This window comes from Numenius arquata, chromosome 1, assembly GCF_964106895.1.
Source record: "Numenius arquata chromosome 1, bNumArq3.hap1.1, whole genome shotgun sequence".
In the NCBI taxonomy this organism is placed as follows: domain Eukaryota; kingdom Metazoa; phylum Chordata; class Aves; order Charadriiformes; family Scolopacidae; genus Numenius; species Numenius arquata.
The window spans coordinates 39,029,822-39,039,504 of record NC_133576.1 but is presented as its reverse complement, the minus strand read 5'-3'; positions in this window follow the sequence as shown (position 1 = coordinate 39,039,504).

Below are 9,683 nucleotides of genomic sequence, written 5' to 3'. Positions count from 1 at the left end.
TCGAGCAATGCTTGCGCTGGGTTCGGCCAATCGAGGGGGTCGGCTGGTGGCAGCGCGCGGGTGCGCGCCAATCAGCGGCACCCGCCTTCTGAGCCAATCGGCGGGTGAGCCGCCCTCTGGCGGCGGGGGCTGTTGTGTAACGGCGGAGGCCGTTAAAGGCGGCGGCCATCGCAGGTGGCGTTGTAGCCGCGAGCGAAACGATTGGGGCGGGGTCAGCCGCCGTGAGGACAGGGGAGTATCGGGGCTTTTTCGGTCGGCTGCGGAGTGGTGCCGGACTCGGGCACACCAGGCAGCGGGAGAGAGGGGGTCAGACTCCGCGCTTTGGCCTACTCCGCCTTTTCTCTCGAGAGCCTGCAGGAATTTGCTCCTGCGTTTCACATCGTGGTGGCACCTGGGCCTAAGGAGACCCTGTGCTTTAAGTGGTCTCACGTTGAAGCTTTCTCTCTGAAATCATAGGGCTTCAGTTTCCCTGTCTTCTAATGTTACGATTTAGCCCAGACATAAACCTTTTCTTTAGACATGCCTTGATGTTGTGACGTGAGGAGTGGCAGCATCAGTATTGTTTCCCTCTTCTGCAAACATTTTTTTTTTTGCATCCCCTTCCCTCCCCTGGAGGCTGTTTTCCTGTATTACTGTGACTGAGGTGTGGTGCATCATGAGCTCCCATCTAAAATTAGAATGCGGTTTTGAAGTTGCCTCTGAACAGTTTTGCGTTTCAAGATAGTTGCCCTGCCCGGAAGATGTTTTGTGCAGAAACCATCAAAGTTAAAATGCGAAGCTAAGTGTTGCTCGGCTGCTGACTTGTCTTGGAGTTACCTTTACACATAGGCTGTCCACAGCAACAGGCTAGGTAGGTAGTATGGAGCTCAGAGCTGTGCTTAAAATGGAAAGAGTGTTGGTGTAGCCATGGACCACTCCTTGTCTAAGGAATGTATAGGGAACAGATGAAAAAATAGGTTCTCTCCATGCTGATAACACTGACAAACCTTAGACTCCAAGGGAAGGTTAACACCAGACTTGGGGAGCATACAGCTCTGCGGTTTTGTTCGAAGATCTACAACCTTTGAGCATTTTAAAAAAGATTGCATTTAATTAATTCTTTTGGCAAATCTATGTTGCTTGTTCTTCTGCTCTGTTGTTGCCAGAGAAGTTAAATCAGAAGTACGAAATGATTTTACAATACCTGGGACTTTAGGTAATCTGTATATATCACTGAGTTATAAATGGCTTAAAGCCCAGGTGGTTTTAAGTCATCTGGTTGAGAGTGGCATATGGTCAGGCAAGGACGTACAAGGTTAGTTTCACACATCAGACTCAGCCGTGACCCCTGATCATGCCTCAGGTGACATTACTGAAACAAACAGGGATTTGTTTGCTTGAGTGGTGTATTTCTCTGCTTGAGGAGGAAGCAGCAGGGAAAAAAACCCCACATAAATACATGGGGACTATTTGAGAAACAGATAAAGATCTGTAGTTTAATCCTGGAAAGAAGCTGAGAGAGAAGGAGAGCTGGGCAGCTTCCTATCTAGGAGGCATCTTGGCGCTGTTGAGTTACACTCCCTAGAATTTCATTCCTGATGTGCCTGGAGAGAAGAGACTCTCTAAGCAAACAGGTCTGCGTTCATGGCACAACAGGCAGCAACCTAGGTGCTTGCTACATCAAGAGGAAAGATTCCAGTGCCCTCGAGGCAAATCTCGTTTGATGTAAAATGGTTTGTAAATCTGTAGGGACAGTAGTGACTCATTTTCCTTTCAGTCTTCGGCTTCCTGTATCACTATCTTTATTTACCAGTGCCTTCCATAAACAGGGGCATCTTAAGTGCTGTCCTGTAGTGCTTTCTCTTATTTCTAGGCCTGTCTCCAAATCTGACTATTATCAGACAGGTTTATTCCTTCCTTCCTGGAAGTAAGTTTTCAAGATCTGCCCATCTTTGTCCCTCTACATGAATGTAGGACAAACAGATGGATAAGAGCCAGATGTGCCAGGCTTCTTAATATGTAAGGGAAATATTACTGATTTTAGACATTTATCACATTAGGCATCAATGTCAGGTTATCTGTGAAGGTACCCTGAGATGCCTGGTGCCTAAGTTAGGCGGAATGCAGCTAACAAAGCTGATGTGCTAAGAGACACCATGGTGAAGAGATCAGCAGTAGGAGGCTAAAGGCGAGATGTGAATTTCAAGGACAAATATACAAGAGTTTGTATGGAGTGTACAGAAAGAGATCGGTAATCTTATATAGGTAATGGCCTCACCCTTTAGAGTGTTTTCTATTATTCTTTCACAAGTACAATAGAAATACAAAAGTGTTGGTTTACAGGTATAGTCTTTCACATAAGTCTTATACAAGAAGCCAGGGGAAGGTTTTTGTTATGTTTTCTTCCACATACTTCCTTTTAACTCATTCATTTTCTTAAATCTCACCAGTAGGTGAAAAAATCCACCCCAAAGAAGCTGAGGAGGGTGTTTGGTAGCAATACCATATTTTATGTGGAGTGTCAGAGTCAAAGCAAAGAGGAAAGACGAAAAAGCACAAGGTGAGATTACAAACTTTGATAGTAGAAACTATGGTAGGACAGAGGACCTGGCAGGTGTGAGAAAGAGTGGCATCTCTTGCAACTGTGGCACCTCTTGTTTGACATCCCCCTTTGCCCCGTACCCTGGTTCTGCCATCCCATCATGGAAGAAGCCTAGGGCTTAGGCCTAGCTGCACCTTCATAGGTAAACTGGTGATAAAGTGGGATGAACAGGAGCCCAGAGGGTGGAAGCGAATACAGGACAGACAAACTTAAGGCTGGGTGGACACATAACTTCGTCTCTTTGCCCTGTTTTGTAGTGTCCTGCAAAGTACATCCGCTGTAGCAGGGGAGTGAAGCAGTTTTTAATGTTGATCAAAAGGGTTGCTCTCACTGTGTAAGGGTAGACACACAGGGATCTCTGAAGAACTAGGATTCAGGATGGTCTTGGTTATTTCCTAATTTGCCAACAAATTTGGAAAATGAAGAGCAAACCATTAGGGCAAATGAAATTATTACTGTGTGATGAAGGTTAACTGAAGTCCAGTCTGTGTAGACAGAAGCTAATAAACTTCTAAGGAAAACGTGCAAAAGTCACAAAAAATCCCAAACCCTTATGTGCCGTAAAAATATGGCATATATCAAGCATAAAGCCAGTGCAGTACATTAACATACTTTCTGATTGAGATTTTATATGGATTAAAAAATTAGAGGGAATCTTGAGGGCTGTGGTTCTCATGGCAACCATACCTCTGGTGCCCTGTGCAAATATATAGTATTTTGTACTTGTGATAACGCTTCTAGGAAAATACAGACTGAAACTAAGATTGCGATGGTAAAGATCACTCCAGGTTGACTGTGCTTGTGTGCATAGGTGCTCACTCATCAAGATTAATGTATTTTTTTTCTGTTTATTCCCTTACATTAAGAAAAACAAACAGAAACAACATGAATTTTTGAATAATAATCCTTCCTATCGTCCCGTTACATCCTTGAATGCGCGTCTCTGGAGGGGAGACTGCTGGTGGGATAAGTACAGGTGTGCTTATCCCAGCATGCAGGAAAGCAGACAACTGTCTCTTCTCTGCAACTTTGTACTCTAGCACCTGAGAATCCCAGCAGGGCTGGATCAAAGCAGTCCTTCCTTCTGCTCCTGGAGAAGATCTTTGGCTATTCTTAACCCATTTTTCCAGCTCAGCGGTTGAGTAACCCCTGTTACACAAAGGTGATGAGCAATGGCCTCCCAGTGCTGTAATGGGCAAGTTGCACAGACTTGCGCAGACTAGATTTTCTCTTTGGAAAGGTGGAAGCTGCATTTCTGACGCTAGTGTGACCTTGCACTGTGGCACTGTAGAACAGTTGCTGCATTTGAGAGTCACCTAATGCACAGAGAACACAATATATGTGTGTTTGCTCAGGCTTGCTCAGTAAGGAGAGTGCTGCACCACATGTAGATTATTATTCTGCATTTTGAATGGTCTGGAAGAGGCTTGTGGGTTGGTTCAGTTTTTTCCTTTGGGATCCCACAGTCTAGATGCTGGAATCTCCTACTGTCTAATGCTTTGTCACTGAACTCAGCTGTCTACATATCGGTGTCTAGCACCATCTGAGATACTCCAGGCTGTCTCCTCTGGCCTCTAGCTGCTGCAGGTCCTGGAGCTGCTGTTCCCTACCTGCCAGCACCTTGTGCATCCCTGAAGGCACTCCATGGCATCTCAAAGAGCACTAGATACCTACACTGAGAAACCAAAACAAACCCCAAGCCGTTGTGTTGTCCTGGGCAAGACATCATGTGTCATTTAAGTCTTCCCCTTTGATTACACATGGGTAATGACACTTCCCTGCCTCTAAGGGATGCTGGGAGAGGTAATTAACTGAGTTTATGTTTGTATAACATTTTGAAGATGAAATGTGCTGTGGAAATTATTAAGTGGTATTTCACTAGAAACTTTGTGATGGTGGCTCCCTAGTGGAAAGCCTGCTGTTCCAATTAAGGGGTAGTGGTGCTGATAACCAAAGTATTCATGTAATTAAAATAGCGTGAGCTGGAAAGCCTTTACATGGAACGTACAAGATTAAAAATAACATTCACTTTTAGCAGCTGAACTGAGCTAATCTGTCTGCTGCAGGTCCCTCATCCTCCACTGCTTGACAAGCTGGGTGAACTTGAAACATGAGACTCAAAGGAGAGGTTGTGTAAATGTTCATGAAGACCTTTGTACCCAGCATGGGGCTTGCAGCCATAAGTTACTACAACCCTTCTAGGGCACTGGTGCTATTCAAGGTCTGTCCACTGATTTGTTTTATTTTTTTTTTCTTTTTTGCTTGTTAACATTCACCAAGGGCTGGACTTTAAATATTTCATCCAATACCAAAGCCTGTGTGTGTTGGTCCAGTGTGTATTTCTAGTGAATTTGAGGGATTGTACAGATTCCTCACTGAACCACCTGTGGAGGTCAGCAGCAGGTGGTCTGTGAAACCGGTGCAAAACCAATGCTCAAATGTCCCCTCTTGCCCATGCACCCCGGCATGGGCAGGCTCCAAAGGAATGGGGTGGTAGGTGCCTGTGCGGGGCAGGAGCAACCACAGGAGAATGGTGCTCCTGGCAGTGCTCGCTGCCAGGGGGATTTCAGACTGGGTTCCTAGCAGTTGCCAGTGCTGTGCTAAAATGCTGACAATTTTTTAATTATATTAGTAAGACTATGATATTTTTCACCTGTGTCTCCCTGAAAGAGCAGAAGTATCTTGTGAGAGAAACCGTAGCCCTCTGTTTCTATTCAAAAGGCTGTGTGACCTTTGGTTAAAAAAGATGCCGAGAAAACGAGGAGTTCCTGCCAGGCACAGCCGATCCTGCAGCGCCTCGCTCAGAGCTCGTGGGCTGGAGCTCCTGCATGCCCAGCAGCTCTCGGGAGAGTTTCCCCATCGAAACAGCCTGGCAGGCTGAAACCAGGAGCACAAAGCAGCTGACACTGACTGGCAGGAGTGTCATATGCAAGACAGGATGGATGCACACATGGATCCTGTGGATTCTCCGGGTGTTTGCAGAAAAAGTAATTTGCAAAGGTCTTTATTAGAGCTGGTGCTGCAGCACAAAGTGATGACTGCGATCAAATTGAATTGTGGAAAACATAGCTGAAGTTTAAAATGGCTTTTAAACTATTAACTGGATTTTTTTAATTTTTTTTTTTTTTTACTGGGCTTGAATAGTTTATAAGAAATTCCAAAGAATATTTTGGTTGAGGTAATGAAAATGATAATTTGAGGTCTTATTCTCCTGCACATACCTATTTTAAACTAGCGTTGCTTCATCAGCCTCAGTGCATACACTCCCCACCTCCGAGCTGTTTATTTGCTCACTTGGATTACAGGCAGAGAAGCACAACTGCAACCAGCAGCCACAGAAGACGGCTGCCCCGGTGTGGACCCCGCCGAGGCGATGGGCTTCTTTCCTCTGGCCATGGCAGCCCCCCGCAGCCCCCACCTCCTGCCGCTTCTGCGGGATTAGGGCAGAAGGCCGTGGGAAAGCCGTGGGATTTTGTGCCGCAGCTGGGATTCAGCAGAGCAAAAATCAGGCCCAGAGGGTTTGGGTTTCTGCTCTCGCAGGAGCACAGGGCTGTCGGCATGGCCAAGGTAGGGCAGACCAAAGTCCTGTGAGTCCTTCACCCCGTTTGTGGCAAACAGGCATCTCTTGAGGCTGCGCCAGCAGAGCTCCCTGGCGTGACGCCAGGCTCTCGGCCGGCCCCACGCCAAGCCCAGGGGCAGCGGAGCGGGAGATGTTCGAGCTCCGGCATCGCAGCCAGTGCTTATCGGGCTTCTGCACCGTCAGGAGGAAAACAAGTTTGCGCATGTTTGAAGGTACTCGGTGGCTGCTGGCAAGGCTGCTTCGGCGAGCAAAGCACACTTCATGATACCGTTGATTAAAGTTTTTGTCATGAAAAAAAATGAAAACATTACCTTTGAAACTGGTCAAAGACAGAACGTTATCCAGAAGGGTCATCTGGAAGAATTTTTTTTTTTTTTTTTTTTGTAAATTAGAGACCATCAAAATGATTATGTGTTCAGGAATGTTATTTTGCCCACTGAAAGAGTCCAGGCACCTAAATGGATGCAACAAAAACATTGTGCGCACATTGTGTGTATTAATATATATTAGGAAAATATATTTAAAATATCAACTAGGATAAAAATCAATAAATTCTGAAGAAAGCCTATACCTTTTCATACATTATATATGTTATATATAATGACCTACTAAGGTTTTAATTCACAGCATAGTAAAAGAAAAGCTTAGTCTTAGATTTTTAGTAAAAGTCCTTATAGCTGTAACTAAACTCTTGATGTCACTTGATATATAAGTTGCTTTGCAAATCCCAACCCACATAAGCATATGCCAGAGGTAACTTCCCATGCGGCTTCATTTGGATATACTCTTCAGCACTCCCTGACACAAGCTGTTCTGTACTCTCTCTTCAATGTTTACCACATTTACATTTTAGTAGTCCGGCAGGTGTCAGTACACCAGAGGATGAGGCGATTTGGTTGGTTGGGTTTTTTTTTTACTGAGCTCAGCTGTGTTGGGTAATCCTGGAGATACAATTGTTTGATTCAGTAAAAAAGCACAGTGAAAATGCTGATTAATATGCAATTAGAAAATACCTAAGTGATACAAGAGGGTAAACTATCCCGTATCTGCAGTGGGAAATCAAGACTGCCAGACGGAATACATCTAGGCAGGTCTCCAGAATAACAAAGATGTGTTTTTATTTGGATTTTTAAACACGTGATTTCTTCTCTGGGGACACTGGGTGGTTGGGGAGCGGCTGAGTTCTTTCATGTGCAAGAAGCAGAACTCAGCTTGGGTTTGTACAGCTGTCAGTGAAACGAGACTTCTGGGTGCTATTTTAATACAAGTAATTAATAAATGGGAATGCAGCTGCAAAATGCATTAGCCAGGTTTTATAATACAATTTCCACAGTACCGCATAATTAATATTTATGTGACCACTTTGCATCTGCTAGGAAGTTTTTGCCATAGGTCAGCAGACATCTCCAGCTTTGCCAAAAGGACGAAGTGCGCCGCAGGAGCAAGCGTGCAGACTTTGCACCCAGCGCGCACGCTGGGATCCGTCGTCCCTCTGGGTTTGTGTGATCTGGAATGCCTTCACGAAACGTGGCCAGAGCAGATATACAAGTTCCCAGTCAGGACTCGAGCGCTGTGACTGTTGGTTTTGGTTGACAGAAGAAAAAGTCCCACATTCCCTTGTAAGTGTCGAGAGACTTTTAAATGCCCGCCTGTAGGTCTCCCCCAGGGCCAAGCTTTGTCACTGCTCTGGAACAGGCTGTGGCATCCATGGAAACCTGCATCTGCATCGAACTACGTCCAGCTCTGTCAGCAGTGCTCCCCAGCTCGTCGGCGCTGGGGACTCCGAATGGGCACCTGGGCCCGGTGGGACAGTCCCCGTACCTTTCCAGAATATACCTCCTAACAGCCCCCCTGGCAGGCAGCCCACCAAGTCACGTGGCTGCAAACTGCTTGCCTGTGCTGGTCCGTCACAACTGTGGAAGAAGATGAGGTTTTGGAACCCAGCTGCTGGAGAGCAGCACCGCTTCCTGACTTCATGCATAGTTATTCCCTAATCCGGTCCAGTCGCTATGATCCAGGCTAATTTGCACACTTTTAATAGCAGGGATTTTCTAGCTGGGATCACTCTGACATAACATGGTGAAGGAGCAGCTCCACATGCAATTATCCCGGGAGGTCTGAGGGACAATGGTAGCGTTTGCTCAGGGCAGACTGATGGAGCTGCTTGGCACGGGTGGGTGCAATGCAGCCCCTGCCACAGAGTACTACACATCTCTCCAGACCCAAATCCTCACCATGAATGTTCATTGCATCCTCAGATGGCACCCCTCTGGTGAACAACCAACCCAGACAGCTTCCACAAAGTAATTCTCATGCCGTTTTTGCAGCAAGTCCTGGCTGCCACCAGTGAGTGCCAGCCATGGCATTGGGATCTGGGCATGAACCAGAGGCACTCCTTGTGCCATCCTGCAGAGGCGTAATGATCAAGGAGCAGACCATTCGCTTCAGGACATGGAAGGCCACTTCTGCGGCATGAGCTCTGGATGTGCAATTTTCATTCTTTCTGGGCCCCTCTCTCGTTTCAGCCATGGGTGAGCACTGCCCTCGGGCAGCCCTGCCTTCTGGCAGTGACTGGGACCCACCGACTGGGATTACTGCAGCTCAGAGCTGGTGAGTACCTTGAAGAGACTGCCACTGGGAGGCGTGCAAAGCCGCCTGCCGCCTAGTTTCCTCTGGAGCTTTTGGCTTTTCATGACATCCAGAGCATCATGACTGTATTCTGGAGAAACAGCAATCTAAGCAGCTATTCCTGGGTCACTGCAGGGACACTTGTCTTCACCCTGCCATCTGCGAGAGAAGCAATCACTGCCATCGTGGTGGGTTTGCTCGACTATGCTGCGTGAACTTGCAGCAGAGGCAATTCGTGCCCAGCCACATCAGCGGCATCACTTACGAGCACAATGCCCTCCTGTTTCTGATCAACATCCCTGTCGTGATCTTGGTTATGACTGATCTCCGTGGTGGAGACAGCACCCGTGTAGAGTTTTCAGGTCGGATATGCCAGTTTTGCCTGGCTCTGAGTAGCTGAGGGCCTGCGGGTGGTACCTCTGAGATGGTTTGTTCCCAGCACAGAAGACATTATTTGGATGCCCAGGACCTGCTGTGTGCCTGGGGATAGTAGGGGAGCCTTTAGCCTGCCTCCATGTGTAGAGCATGGCCTCAGCCCACAAGAGCTCTCATCAGAGAAGGATCACCTCTGTGCTGGTCAGTGAGTCATGGCCCTTAGCTCCTCAGATTTGATTTGACTGTGTGACCTCCAGCTCCTCTCTCTGTTAAGCCACCACCTTGCTTCTTTACAGAGTTTTCTCATTGCTTTCACCTCAGCAACCTCTGCACACCAAACTCCTCCTGTCCAGGCAGCCCAGGCCATGACTCCTCACCCCTGTTGGGCGTGAAAAAAAAATGTAATGTTTTCTTTATGAAAGCAGGAGAATTCCCCACGCCGGACCACCTTTCTGCTTTCTTCCCTTGCTGTGAAGGCAGGGGATGGTGTCCTCTAGGGCTCTGCTAGGACCCTGCTGC